General features: G+C 47.9%; 1 protein-coding gene across 1 annotated transcript in view; it reads right to left on the reverse strand.

The window, feature by feature from the left end:
- The window catches only part of LOC127043746 (cytochrome c oxidase assembly factor 1 homolog), an 88104-nt gene extending 76096 nt beyond the window's left edge, over positions 1 to 12008 (reverse strand). Inside the window, exon 1 of the mRNA XM_050937844.1 lies at positions 11794 to 12008. The gene's annotated coding sequence lies outside the window, so the exon portion shown is untranslated. The remainder of the gene's footprint in view (positions 1 to 11793) is intronic.
- Positions 12009 to 14400: the final 2392 nt, after the last annotated feature.

A 14400-nucleotide genomic window follows, 5' to 3' on the forward strand; every position in this document is an offset into this window, starting at 1 on the left:
GTACTGAGACAAACGTTAATGAAGAGATTGCAGGGACTTTTAGAGATGAAATGAACAGAAAAAGGTGAACAGCGCGGGAGGAGAAGGGGGAGTCTGTTTATAGGCAAAGAACAAAGGACTTGCTTAATATATATAGGGGTGTAAAAAGATGCCCTGGCATCCTTCAGCTGGGTAGACAAGTTGCCAGCAGGCTTGATCTGATGGAAGGAGGGTCTCGGCCATTCTGGCTGCAAAACACTGTGAAAAGGACTTAGAGGCAGCAGCACTTTAGCAGGCATTTTGTTAGTTTAAGCTTTAGAAGGAATGTTAAGATTTTATTTTATATGAAACCCTTCGTTTCCATTCATCCTACTTGGTATCACTTGAATCTATGTTCTTTGTTAAATGAACATTCTTGTTTTCACTATAAACATTGTCACACTGTCAGGAGTAACTCACAACCTTAAGTGCCAATGTCAGGGCAGACTGGGGTTTTTCCCCTGCTTTTTGACAAACTGGTTATATAGGCTATAATTAGGTTTCACCAATCCAGTGACAAGTGTGTACTCCTAAAGCACTGTAACAGTCTTACCATGGAGTCACAGATGGTCCCCTTGGGCATTCCAATCTAACTAAGCAACCAGGCAAGCCGAACTATAGAATCACAGGACAGGAAGGGACTTCAAGAGGTCATCTAGTTCAGGCCCCTGCACTCATGTCAGGACTATATATTATCTAGACCAGTGGTTCTCAACAGCCCTGTGGCTAAAACCCAAAGCTCGAGCCCCAGTACCTTCTATGGGGCTGAAGCCAGGAGCAGCAAGGCTGTATTCCAGAGCCTCGAGTCCCGCTGCTCCTCACCAGGCAGAAACCCTGAGCCCATGGGCAGAGTTGAGGGGATACAGGGGAATTGCACCCTCCCTCCCCCCCACCAAAAAAACTACAGTGCAAGAGCAGAGTAGTTCCGGGGCAGATCCAAACCCCTCTCTTCCTCCACCTCCTTCTCTCCTTGCCCCCTCAGCCAGATCAGAGGTGGGAAGCCAGAGCTGGGCAGTGCGGGATGGCTGCTGCTCTGGCTGGTGCCATGGAGCAGGCAGACCCAGCATTCCCACCTCTGCTGCTGCTGGTGCAGGGGGATGAAACTGCTCCTCAGCTCCCAGCCCCCTTTGTTGATGCAACCGGTGAGAGCCCCCTGGGTAGGGGGACCCGGCTCCATGGCTGGCAGAGCCCTTAGGGAAAAGGGACCACAGGCGAGCCATCCCAGCACACAGCCCTTAGCTACACCCTTCTCTACAACCTGAGCTACCCCTCTGCCCGCACACAGCCCCAAGCTCAATCCCTGCACCCTGAGCTACCCTTCCTGCTAACATACAGCCTGTCATGGTATAAACCCCCACTCTGAACCTTAGCATCCAAAAGATGGGGTACCAGCATGAATTCCTCTAAGCTTAATTACCAGCTTAGAACCTGCAGCGCTGCCACCAACCAGGAATTCCAGTGCCTGGTACACTCTGGTCCCCCCAAAACCTTGCCCGGGGACCCCCAAGACCCAGACCCTCTGGATCTTAACACAAGGAAAGTAAACCCTTTCCCTCACTGTTGCCTCTCCCAGGCTTCCCCTCCCTGGGTTACCCTGGAAGATCACTGTGTTATTCAAACCCCTTGAATCTAAAAACAGGAAAATTCACCTTCCCCCCTCCTTCTCTCTCCCCCTCCCAGACTCTCCCTGAGAGAGAAAATTAACCTCTCTCTCCCCCTTCCCTCCTTTCTCCCCACCAATTCCCTGGTGGATCCAGACCCAGTCCCCTGGGGTCTCACCAGAATAAAAAAAAACAACAATCAGGTTCTTAAACAAGAAAAGCTTTTAATTAAAGAGAGAAAAAAACAGTAAAAATTATCTTTGTAAATTTAAGATGGAATATGTTACAGGGTCTTTTAGCTATAGACACTGGGAATACCCTCCCACCCTAAGTATACAAGTACAAATTAAAATCCTTTCAGCAAAATACAAATTTGAACTTCTTTCAGCCAAATAAACACACATTTGAACTCCTCCAAGCCAAATACACATTTGCAAATAAAGAAAACAAACATAAGCCTAACTCGCCTTATCACCTAGTACTTACTATTTTGAATCTATAAGAACTTGTATCAGGGAGATTGGAGAGAAACCTGGTTGCACATCGGGTCACTCTCAGAACCCAGAGAGAACAACTAAAAACTAACAGCACACACAAAGACTTCCCTCCCTCAAGATTTGAAAGTATCCTGTCACCTGACTGGTCCTCTGGTCAGGTGACAGCTAGGCTCACTGATCTTGTTAACCCTTTACAGGCAAAAGAGACATGAAGTAATTCTGTTCTATTAACTCTTAACTATCTGTTTATGACACAGCCCTAGCTACCTCTCCCTGCACCACCCCTCCCTGCACCTGGCCTGAGCTACCCCCTGCCTGCCCACAGCCCCTAGCTACCCCCTCCCTGCCCGCACACAGCCCGTAGCTACTCCTCTCCCTGCACCCTGAGCTGTTTTCAAACTTTTTGAGCTGAGTACCCCACCTTTGAATTATTTTTGGTTCCCCCCCGCCCCAACAACTCAGACGGGTGGCCTGCTGAGGTGAGTCAGGGGGTGGAGGCAGCGCTCCCTCCCTGCCGTGTGGAACTGGCTCGAGCCCCGCTGGCCCTTGCCTTCCCAAAATAGAAGTTAAACTACACCTATGTCCAAGTCTCTCCGCCATCCCATGCTGGGCCCTGGAGTTTTTATAGCATGTTGTGAGGGGGCCATGTTGTTGAGAACCCCTGATCTAGACCATCTCTAACAAGCGTTTGTCTAATCTGCACTTTAAAATCTCCAGTGATAGAGATTCCACAACCTCCCTAGGCAATTTATTCCAGTACTTAACCACTCTGACAGCTAGGAAGTTTTTCCTAATGTCCAACCTAAATCTCCCTTGCTGCAATTTAAACCTATTGCTTCTTGTCCTCTCAAAGGTTAAGGAGAAAAATTTTTCTCTCTCTTCCTTATAAGAACCTTTTATGTACTTTAAAACTGTTATGTCCCCTCCGTCTTCTCTCCTCCAGATTAAACAAAGCCATTTTTTTTTCCAATCTTCTCTCATAGGTCATGTTTTCTAAATCTTTAATCATTTTTGTTGCTCTTCTCTGGAGTTTCTCAAATTTGTCCACACATTTCGTAAAATGTGGTATCCAGAACTGAGCACAATACTCCAGTTGAGGCCTAAGCACAGAAAAGAGCGGAAGAATTACTTCTTGTGTCTTGTTTACAACACTCCTGCTAATACAGCCCAGAATGATGTTTGCTTTTTTTGCAACTGTGTTACACTGTACTCCTTCCTAGGCAGTCATTTCCCATTTTGTATGTGTGCAACTGACTGTTCCTTCCTAAGTGGAGTACTTTGCATTTGTCCTTACTGAATTTCATCCTACTTCACTTCAGACTAGGACTATTAAACGATTAAGAAAAATTAAATCACAAGAGTTTAAAAAAAAAATCACAATTCATCGCAGTTTTAATCACATTGTTAAATAATAGAATACCATTTATTTAAATATTTTTGGATGTTTTCTACATTTTCAAATATTGATTTCAATTACAAACATACAGTACAAAGTGTACAGTGCTCACTTTATATTATTTTGATTACAAATATTTGCACTATAAAAAACAAAAACAGTATTTTTCAATCCACCTCATACAAGTACCATAGTGCAATCTCTTAATTGTGAAAGTGCAATGTACAAATGTAGAATTTTTTTATTTTTTTCAAACATAAGGGCACTCAGAAACAAAACAATGTAAAACTACAAGTCAGCTCAGTCCTACTTCTTGTTCAGCATGTTCTCTGGAATGGTGGTCAAACCACGAAGGCGCATACAAATGTTTAGCATATCTGGCACCTAAATACCTTGTACCGCCGGCTACAAAGGTGCCATGGGAAACACCTTTTCTCACTTTCAGGTGACATTGTAAATAAGAAGCGGGCAGTATTATTTCCTATAAGTGTAAACAAACTTGTTTGTCTGAGCAATTGACTGAACAAGAAATAGGACTAAGTTCTGAGCATGCCTACTAGATTGACCCTTGCAAGAAGACAGGGACTCAGCCAAATGCCATACAGAAGTTTATTATATCTACTATGTCTATAAAGTTACCTTTATCCACTATATTTGTGATCTCATCAAAAAACTATCAAGGTTGTTTGACAAGACCTACTATCCCTTATACTATGTTGATTGGCATTAATTATGCTGCCATCCTTTTATTCTTTACTCATTTCATCCCATATCAGCCTAATCATGATTTGCCCAGGACTGAGGTCAGGCTAACTGGCCTATGGTTACTTGGGTGATCCTATTTACCCTTTTTAAAATATTATGATTGAGACTATTCCTAAACTGCCAGTAAAACAGTTGTGTCTACACTAACACCGTGACATTCCAGCTGGCTTAGCGGAGTGTTTCAGCTCCTGGGAGATATTTTCTCCTGAGTGTGGGTGTGCCAGACAGTTCTGCAAGGTGTGTAAGAATAGGGAGGAATCTACCCAACCTCAGCTTTACCTCACCCCTTACTGCATATATACTTCAGAGACTGCATGTAAAGCAGCAGGCAGCCCTCTGAAAGCCCCTCCCTGCGCCAATGGTGGTCCTAAACGTAGACTGATATGGATAGAATACAGGATCAGGCAGCAGCTTTCTGCCTTAGGAAAAAAAGCAGGCTCTCTCCATGGTGCTCAGCAACAAGAGCACACAAGGGGTCTATAGGCTTCTGGTGAGTGGGCAAAAGAGAGAGTTTAAAAGTGTGGGGGGAGGTAGGGGAATGTAGGTGGACAGAAAAAGGAGGGATGACTGCTGGTGCTGGGGTGGTATGAGGAGACATGGAGGATGCCTCGACTCAGAGATTAGAAACTACTGGGAGGAGCTTACAAAACCGTTCTGCAAAGCAGAAACAGCCACAAATGTTTCAACCTCCTGTCTATCCATTTTCTTGGCCTGTTATCATTAGGACAACTGAGCACCTCATGGCATACCCGATTACAGCCAGATAAAGGTAAATGCCAGAAGCAAATACTTTATGTGGTTACTGTACTACAGAAACAATCAGTCTGAAAAGACAATATATAGTGGCAACTGTAAATGACTATGAAGTCATTTTACCAATGAGTGCCAGAGACTGGGACTGTACCTTAATGTTTGTACAGCACCTAGCACATTGCAGGGAATAATAATAAATTATGGCGTTTGATACCAAAAATCCAATAGTTTACCCCTTTTATAAAGAAATCAAATTGTGTTTATATTATACAGAATATGTAACAGAAACACATAACATTAATATAAAATCAATACCCTCTATCATGCAGTCAAACTAGTTCTAAAAATAGGATACATTCCAGAAACAAAGAATAATAAAATCTAAAGGTCATGGTACAAACAGGCAACAATGCTACAATTTGCTCACAGTGGAAAATAAATTAAGATAATGTAACACCAATTCAGTCTAAGCTTTATCTGTATTAGTAAAGTTACATACATGAGCACAGAGGACAGAGAATTTGCCGAGATAAAAGCCACTCCTGAGAAACTATTTTCTAAGCCAATTTCAAATAACATACAGGCCTCAAAAATGAAATGCTACCAATCTATCCCTCTAACAAGCAAGTATTCACAAGTCTAACCAGAATGAAATAATGATTAGGGCCAAGTGAATAAACTGATTACAATAAGAAAGAGATTGAATTATTTTGTCAGTCTATGAACAGCTCACTATTTCCCTGATTGTACTGGTTATTCAAAATTACGCATACTTCTAAAACTATAGCTCGTTCATGAAACAGTTTATTGCAGGTGTGGTTACTAGTTGAGATTGGTTATAAAAGTCACATCATATTTTTGTTCGCCAACTAGAAGAACCTGCAAGCACTTCTGGATACTGTATTCACACACAGGCTAACTGATTCTGACCTGAGCTCTTCTATGCCACTCAGGCAGACTAAACAGGCCACTACAGACTCAGAAAAAGTCCCCTTGGCATAGGAGCAATTTAGAGCAAATATAGCCCTTGGTATAGGGGGTATGCAGGGGTGAAAGTAACTTAAAGGACTTGCTGGTACTCTGGAAACCAGAGGAGAGGCATGGCCTCCACCAGAAGAGGCGGAGCCTTTAAATCCCTAGGCCCTTTAAATCGCCCCCCGGCTAGGGCCCTTTAAATCACCCCCTGAGCTCCCAGCTGCAGAGGTGGCTGGGAGCCCTGGGGTTCGGGGGCAATTTAAATGGAGAGATTTAAAGGGCCCAGGGCTCCAGAGCCCCGGGCCCTTTAAATTGCTGACGGAGCCCCAAGAGCCTGCTGCCACTACCCTCCAGGGCCCTTTAAATAGTCTCCGGAGCCCTGCTGCTGGAGCCCTGGGGTAGCGGCGGTAGGGCTCTGGTGACCATTTAAAGGGCCCAGAGTGGTAGAGGCAGCAGTAGCCCCGAACCTTTCAATAGCCACCAGAGCCCTGCTGCCACTACCCCAGGGCTCCAGCAGGCTCCGGGGGCTATTTAAAGGGCCTGGGCCCTTTAAATTGTCCTCGGAGCCCTGGGGTAGCAGCAGTGAGGCTCCAGCGGCAATTTAAAGGGCCCAGGGCAGTAGCGGCAGCAGGAGCCCTGGGCCCTTTAAATCACCACCCGAGCCCCGCAGCCGCTACCTCATGGCTCTGGTAGCAATTTAAAGGATCCTGGGCTCCAGCCCTTTAAACTGCTGCCTCAGGAAGCCGGTCCACCCCGGTATGGCGCACCAGCTCTTGCCGGCAGGGGTGGCAGGTCTGTAGAAATTTTGGTGGTGTCCACCTGCCCCTGCCCAAACTCTGCCCCCCCAAACTCCACCCCCCACCTGCCCAAGACTCTGGGAGTGAGTTTGGGTGAGGGAGGACATCTGGGGTGCAGGCCCTGGGCTGGGGCAGGGGACTGGGGTGCAGGCTCTGGGAGGGAGTTTGGGGATAAGAGGGGGTGTGGAGGGAGGGAGGGGGAGCAGGGGTGATGGCTGTGGGTGGATTTGGGGTGTGGGTGGGGATGAGGGGTCTGGGATGTGGGAGGGGAATCAGGGCTGAGGCAGAGGGTTAGGGTGCAGGGGGATAAGGGCTCTGGCTGGGGCTGGAGATGAGGGGTTTGCAATGTTGGAGAGGCTCAGGGCTAGGACAGAGAGTTGGAGTGTGGGGGGGATGAGGGCTCGGGTGGGTCAGGGCTGGGGATGAGTTTGGGGTGCAGGCAGGCTGCCCTGGGACTGGATCCAGAGAGAAGGACTCCCCCCAGCCCTCTCGCTGCTGGCAGCAGCAAGCTCTGGGATAGGGACCCCCTTCTCTCTCCTCCCCAGTAGCACACTTCACGCCCTCCCCGCCACTGTCACTGCACATGCTCCTAGGGCCCCTCTCAGGTTCAAGAATCCCCCTCGCCTCCCCTGTGGTGGGTGCCATGCCAGAGGGGAGGGGGGGCTGCCGTCACATGTGCGCCTCCTCCCCACTGTAGCCTCACTGGGGCTGCCCCTTGCCCAGCGTGGGCCAAGAGCAGTGACTGCAGGCTATACCGGTGGAGGGTCCCACTGGAAAATGAAAGGCTCCAAGGGGGAAGGGCAGACTGCCCTGGCATTAGTAAAGGGGGGCACTAGGACCCTGTGGCGGCAGTTAATGCAGGCAGGCAGCATGGAGCTGCAGGGGACAGGGAGAGACAAATGCTCTACTCTGGGACCCAAGGAGGTGCATGGGGGCAGCAAAGGGGGGCCAGGGTGGAGACCCAGCCCCAAACATTCGTGGAGTTGGGCTCCTGGACCCTCAATTTTGTTGGAGCCAGGAGGTGGAGTCAGAGAGGGAGAGAATGCTCGGTTTTCTTGCCGGTAGCTACTGTACCTTTTCTTACCAGTCCTCCGGTCGTCGGTACCGGCCCGTACCTGCTTACTTTCACCTCTAGGGGTATGCTGCATGCAGGGCTGAAAACAAATCAGGGTAAGATCAAGGTGTAGTGCTGAGCACTAGAGGAGATTCCAGGATGCAGCAAAGGGAGAGCTACCGTATATTAAAGCAATCCTAAGAGTTACTCTAAGTGTTTGTCTTCACTGCAGAGTTAACTAGAATTATCTACACTCCAGTTACTCCACTTGAGTTAGCCTAGCTCAAGTGCCAACAACCACACTCTGAAATAACACTCGAGCTATATAGATTGATTGTGCTAGCAGTTAATGCAGTCATAACTTGAACTTAAATGTACCTTAGTTATAATGTCACAGAAGTCATGGAAGTCACAGAATCCCTGACTTACAGAGACCTCCATGACATTATCTGCTTCATCCCCAGGGGCAGAGAGCAGTAGCATAGCTAGTGGGGTTCAGTGGAAGCGGCTGCTTCCCCTCAGGGTGGCAGCCCGGTGTGGAAGCAGCGCCTGCCGGCCAGCGTTGCCATCAGTTCCTGCTAGCCCAGAAGAGCCCCACCAGCGCGGCCGCAAAGCAGAGGCAGCGGCAGAGCCCGTGCATGCTGGAGGAGCGGACGCTGCGGCTTTGTGCTGCTCATGGCAGCCACACCGGGCAGACCCACGGCCGGTCACTCCCAGCAGGAGCCTCGGCGCCGCTCGCGGCTCACCAGAATAAAACTCCCCCGAGGAGGGGAGAGCGCTTCCCCTCCTCCTGCCATGGCCTGTCAGTGCGACCCGCGCACAGCCAGGCTCCACCAGCAGCCCTGGGCAGGGCAGCACCCCCCGGGCTGAGCCGGCGAGCCGGGCTGCAGCTCGCTCGGACCGTGCCTGGAAGGGCTCGCTGCTTTCTTCCCCCACCCTCCAAGGGGTAGGGCCAGCGCTGAGCCTGGGCTGGTGCTGCCCGCGGCAAGCCCCTCCCAGGCTCTCCCAGTCCCGGGGGCAGCTCCAGCCCCCTCTGCACAGAGAGCCCTGGGGACCCCAGCCCACTCCTATCCCCGGTAACCCCTCCCCAAACTCCACACCCCGTGTACCCCTCCCATGTACCCCGTGCCCCTGCCTTTCCCTCCCCTTGTACCTCCGTCCTCTGCCAGCCTCCCTGTATAGCCATGGGGGAGGGGGGCGGTGTGGCCGGGGGGGGCGTAGCATGGCCGCAGTGTGGCCGGAGGAGCCAGCCAAGGGGGGGAGGGGGCACGGCGTGGCCGGAGGAGCCGAGGGGGGCACCTTCTTTACGTTTGCTTGCTCCTCCTGCTGTTAGAACCTGGCTACGCCACTGGCGGAAAGACTGGAGCTGGCAGCCAGCAAGGCCCCCTACAAGGTTCCAGTGATGGGCAACAGCCTCCTGGGGTGGCACCTTGGGTAAACGGCTGGGGGTGTCCCATTTTCGCTTTGGGAAATATGGTCACCCTGCAGCTCTCAGCCACTGTGAGAGGAGGGCTCCCCCACCCCCACCCCGCAGCTGCCGCGGGCAGAGGGGAACCATTGAGCTGCAGCAGCAGAAGTCACAGCTAAGTCACAGCTTCCGTGAATTTGTTTATTGCCCATGACCTGTCCGTGACTTTTACTAAAAATAACCATGACAAAATCTTAGGCTACGTTTTCACTACCCACAGTATTGGTGGGTAGCAATCGATTGCTCGGAGATCGATATATCGCGTCTCATCCCCGAATGCGCTTATATTGATTCCAGAACTCCACCAACTCGAACAGAGATATGGAGTCGATATGGGGAGCCACGGACATCGATCCCGTGCCGTGAGGACAGTGAGTAATTCGATCTTAGATACTTCGACTTCAGCTACGTAATTCACTGTATGTGAGATCGATTTTCCCCTGTAGTGTAGACCAGCCCTTATTTATAGCCTATACACCTCAACCAGCCAGCTACCTTGAGTTAAGGGAATCACTGTACTTAATTAAGCGTCTCGAATTAGGGACAACAATCAAGTTATAACTCAAAATAACTGCAGAGAAAACAGGCATCAAATAATGCTGCAATTATCAGACCTCAGGGCTGCTCTACCTTATGTGGGAGGCCAGAATTGGGGGAGTGCAAATGTAAAGCCACTGTCTCCTCCTGGCCCTGTGCTTTCTATGCTGTATCTCTTAAAAGGTAGGACAGCATTTGTCCTATTGTTTTGAAAAACACCTTTACAAGAACATTCAGGCCAGTAGATCTTTATCACCTGGAAGTTTGTGAAAAGTGAACATGAGAGGCAGGAACAATGTTGCAATGATCTAATTTAAAATTTCAGATATTCACAGAAATCTTTTTGGACTAATTTGCCTAGCCGTTCTATTGCTACAATAACCTGTACAGAAAATGTGCCTTGAAAACAGGCTAGTAAATTGACTATACATGCCACAATTCTCAACAAATAGCAATATTCTTTTTAGATGTACTATGGATCATTAGTTCTCAACCAGGGGTCAGGAGCAGATTTCAGGGGGTCGGCGAAGCATGAACATCATTCGACTCACTAGGGCCCAGGGAAGAAAGCCAAAGTCCTGCTGCATGGGACAGCAGCTTGAGCTACCAAGCCCCACCACCCGGGGCTGAAGACAAAGCCTGAGCAACTTAGCTTCACAGTGGCCTCTGTGGTGTGGGGCCCCAGGCAATTGCCCTCGTACTATCCCCGAACATTGGCCCTGGCTTTTATATGCAGAAAAACAATTGTTGTGGCAGAGCTGGGCCATAGAGTTTTTATAGCAGTTACCTTCTAAAAATCAACACCATAGGCAAGGTTTTTATTTAAAAAAAAATAAGGTTGTCCTGGGAACCTTAACATCTAATTACTTTAAAAAAATTACTGCCTTATTCTCTCAAAATGCTAGACTAATTGCTGCTCAGGAATGTAGGACTCTTCTATTACAATTAAGTTTTTTATTTTGATGACACTACTATATCCCAATTAAATCATCTTTTTTTTAATAATCTCCTTTTATAAAAAGCCTAATTTCTCTTGAACGATGCCAATGTTTTCCTCTTATTGCAACAAACAAATCTCTATTTAGGAACAACACACTTCCCATTCACGCTGTAAACCCTTAAATGCCTTTCACTTTCGTTTTTAAATTAAGAGTTTCAGCGTTTACCAGTATGAGCCAGACTAAAAGGCAGCATGAGCACAGGTAAACACCACAACTTTTAATTAATATTTTCTCAGTATTGACATTTAAACCATAATTAAATGAGAGGGAAAGAATCAATATAATTCATTGGGGATAGGGGTAATGAAAGTGAGTAAGGAGTTCAGCTTGTCACATAATTTTACACACCTAATGCTGGTCTTAAAGCACAGGGGCAATATGAATGAGGGAGATTTCTAGCGAGTGAAGAGTGCTATGCACAACTGTCTCCCCAATTCCTTGGAAAGAAAGATGTTGCATTAATCCCCGAGAAGTGCCAAGTCTCACGCACTTGGGAGAAGAGCCTCTCTCCTTTTGACAGAGCGAATCCCTCTCCCAGTGGGGGAACAAAGACCTGGCTGCGTGTCTCAGAAAGATGTTCTCATTTGTCCAGACCTGCCCTCATTCAAACTGTCCCCACAACCTGGGACACAGCAACGTGTGTGTGTGCGCGCGCGCGAATCTCTATTCTTCCCATCAAACTAGAGTCCTGGTCAGCAGCAGCAGCTCCGGGCTACCTCCAGCCTCACTAATTCAACCTGTTTTAAACCAGATACATCACACTCAGACCAGCCCAGACCTCACCACTCAAGCCGCTTCCTCCCTTCTACATGCGAGCGACCAGCGCGGTGACTGGGCAAGACCCACTCCAGTCCTCCCCCAAAGCCTCCGAGCCAGAGGAGCTGCTGACTCCTTGCACACGCACCCCCGTGCCTCGGATGCTGCGACTTACAGGAACGTTTGCAGCAGGAACCCGAAGCAGGCAGGAGAGATTCACACGCTCTCCATGGGAGCCGCCATCTTGTAACCGGGCAGCATCAACAATAACTTTATTGGTCGGGCTCAGCTGCAGGACGCACAGGCAAGGCGCTTGGGGCGCTGCATCCCGCGGGACGCCGCCTGGGAAGGGAGCCGCTGTATAGATCCGCTTTAGCTGCTGGGGAAGGAGAATCAGCAGTCGGGGCGGAGGGTTGGGAACTTTTAAGACTCCACGTGGAGGGCGAAGCGACTTTGCTTAGTCACAGCCCCTCTCAGTTCTAGGCATGAGATGGGAATTTTGCGGTGTCAGTCTCTCACCCCCTGTGGGACTGAAGGTGGGATTACACACACGTGTTACAGTGTCTGCTCTGGGGCGTACTGAATGTCAGTCTGTTCCCCGTCTTTAGGTATGAGCTTGGCAGAGGAGGATTTTGCTGTGTGCATTGTAGGCTCTCTCTCTCGTCGGGGAGGAGGGAAGAGGATTGTGCTGTATAGATAAAGAAGCAGTCGCCTTCTGTGTTTTTAAACTCCTCAGTCAAATTATTGCCACACCGTGAGAGAACAGACACAGTACATGGTGACTAGATTCCATAACAGTGCATTTATGGTATGGATTTTATTGGGTTAGTTTTTCATGGATGGCTGAGATATTCAACATATTTTTGGGATTTCTGGACAGAGTTCAGAGTACATAGGAACCCCCAATCTGTTGCAGTTAAAAACCCTGCAGTAAGAAGAATTAATTTGGAAAAGTTAACCAATTCTGGGCTTTGTATCTTCCCATATTTCTGTTGGGACTTTGAAATGATTAGCCTATCTTTTTAAAAATTGAAACTTGACAAGTGAAGAAAAATGGACAATAGGTGGAAACTGAGATCACATAACATATGTAGCGACACTGGGCTCCTGCTTATTCTCTTTTCCTTCAATCAGCTCCAAAAACAAGGAGCTATATAGGTTATGTAGCCTAATCTGTTGATCTTGCAGGGTTATATATACATTATAATACAGTGGTTTCTGAGGGGTCAGCCCCTAGGTTGGCTACAGTAGAGAGACTGTAACCAAATTGAGGACCTAAAGATGCACAAATGGGACAAACACAAATTACTGCTGTTGCTGTGATTAAACCCTTTATTAGCCAGCCAAACAGATGGCAAACTACTCACGCCATCCTTTGTGGCAATACCAGAAAGACAACAGGTGGACATTGCCATGGTTCCTTCCACCATACTTAGGCAAGGGAACATCTTTTATATTATGTTACGCTAATGCCCACTTCATCTTATGCATATTCATAATGGGTTTGATCCCTTTTCCTTATTTGAACTTCCATACCCCACTTTGTTTGGGTTCCCCACTTAGATAGGTACATTTATGCATTTATGTCACAAGCATTAGCATTTACACCAATCAGTTTCTATAGCATTATTGCAGTTAATACTTGTAAATTTCAGTTACACATATTCCTTAAAAATACTTATAGCCTATTTTTGCAGTCTCTTACTTCATACCAGTCAGCTGGTTTATTGCACTTTGTCTTTTGGTTTTGACATCACATGCCTCTCATTGCTCATGTCAAGCCTCAGCCTAGGTCTTGATTAGTTATCCTAAGCCTGCTGGTTTCCTACGTGCATTCCAGCATTAATCAATGCGTATATACGTATATAAGCCACAGTTAAGAATGTTTTTGATCTCGTACTTATACTAGTGTATTTTAGGAGTAACTCAGTTAAAATCAGTGGAGTTACATCAATATAAAACTAGTGTGAGTGAGAGGAGAGTAAGCCCCCCACTATACAGATTGGCATTTGTTTTCAGGTGGTCTTTTGTGCTATATTTAGCTGCTGGCTGCTGAGCTCTGTGCCTTTATCCTCACACACAACTATTTCAAATTTGATGACAATATATATCTCCAGATCAGTGGCACCGCTATGGGCACCCGCATGGCCCCACAATATGCCAATATTTTTTATGGCCGACCTGGAACAACGCTTCCTCAGCTCTTGTCCACTCACGCCCCTTCTCTACCTACGCTACATTGATGACATCGTCATCATCTGGACCCATGGGAAGGAGACTCTAGAAAAATTCCACCACAATTTCAACAGCTTCCACCCCACCATCAACCTCAGCCTGGACCAATCTACACGGGAGGTCCACTTCCTAGACACCACGGTGCAAATAAGTGATGGTCACATTAACACCACCCTAAACCAAAAACCTGCCGACCCCTACGCCTACCTTCATGCCTCCAGCTTCCATCCCAGGCTCGTCACACGATCCATTGTCTACAGCCAAGCACTGAGGTACAACCGCATCTGCTCTAACCCCTCAGATAGAGACCAACACCTACAAAATCTCCACCAAGCATTCTCAAAACTACAATACCCGCATGAAGAAATAAGGAAACAGAGCCAGACGTGTACCCAGAAGCCTCCTACTGCAAGACAAACCCAAGAAAGAAACCAACAGGACTCCACTGGCCATCACATACAGTCCCCAGCTAAAACCCCTCCAACGCATCATCAGGGATCTACAACCCATCCTGGACAATGATCCCACACTTTCACAGGCCTTGGGT

This window comes from Gopherus flavomarginatus, chromosome 2, assembly GCF_025201925.1.
Source record: "Gopherus flavomarginatus isolate rGopFla2 chromosome 2, rGopFla2.mat.asm, whole genome shotgun sequence".
In the NCBI taxonomy this organism is placed as follows: Eukaryota; Metazoa; Chordata; order Testudines; family Testudinidae; genus Gopherus; species Gopherus flavomarginatus.